The sequence below is a fragment of the Nannospalax galili genome, unplaced genomic scaffold, assembly GCF_000622305.1.
Source record: "Nannospalax galili isolate Female #2095 unplaced genomic scaffold, S.galili_v1.0 scaffold16074, whole genome shotgun sequence".
Classification (NCBI taxonomy): Eukaryota; Metazoa; Chordata; class Mammalia; order Rodentia; family Spalacidae; genus Nannospalax; species Nannospalax galili.
In genome coordinates this window covers 27302-28292 of record NW_008333847.1, presented here as the reverse complement: position 1 = coordinate 28292, position 991 = coordinate 27302, and positions in this window count along the sequence as shown.

The window sequence follows — 991 nt, the reverse complement described above, 5'->3', positions numbered from 1 at the left end:
TAAGGTAAGTAAGCGTAGGCCAGCTGCAAATACAAAAAAAGAAAAAAAAAAATTCTATTTAAAATAGGCCAACACAAACCAGAAAATAGAATTAAGAAAGCTTCTAGCATAAGCTAGAGTTAAAAACCCATTCATGAAGATTTACCATAAGCCATTGATCTCAATGAGCTCTCTAATCCTGTGAACCTCCACAATGATTTAGCTTCATGAGCTGGCCAAGGAACACTAAATAAGGGTCAGAAATAGGGTCTGGACTTATCAATTCAAAGCAGAATCAAATAGTCTATTGGCTGGGGGTAAAGCTCAGTTGGTAGAGTGCTTGCCTAATATGCACAAGGCCAGATTTGATCCCCAACACTGCATAAACCAAGTGTGGTGGAACATGCATACAATCCCAGCACTCAGAGAGCAGTTCAAGATCAGAAGTTTAAGGTCCTCTCAGCTACACAATGAGTTTGAAGGCAGCCTAGGCTACATGAAACCATGTCTCAAAAACAAGTTACAAAAGAATCAAACAGCTTGAACATCCTGAATAATGTTGTAACACATATTTTTTTTAATATTGAAGTTTTTTTCCTATATGGACTTAAAATACATTTTTTTTTTATTATTGACTCAAATTGCACTAAGGTAAAAAAACGTGCTCTTCTGTTTTAAATTTTTCTTACGTGTGTGTGTGTGTGTGTGTGTGTGTGTGCGTGCATGCATGCACATGTGAGACAGCACATGTAGATATCAGAGAACAATTTGCAGGTGTCAGCTCTCTCCTTCCACCATGTGAGTTCCAAGGATGGAACTCAGGCTGTCTGTCATGCTTGGCATTAAGTACCTTTATACCCTGAGCCATCTCACCAGCCCCTAACAAACATTATGTAGCCTGAGTGTGATCATGTCAGTAAGACTTTATGTACTAAAATTAGTCTCCTTAAAGTCTCACTGTAAATGATTACATGTGAAATATCACAGATACTTTTGTATTTATTTTCATTTG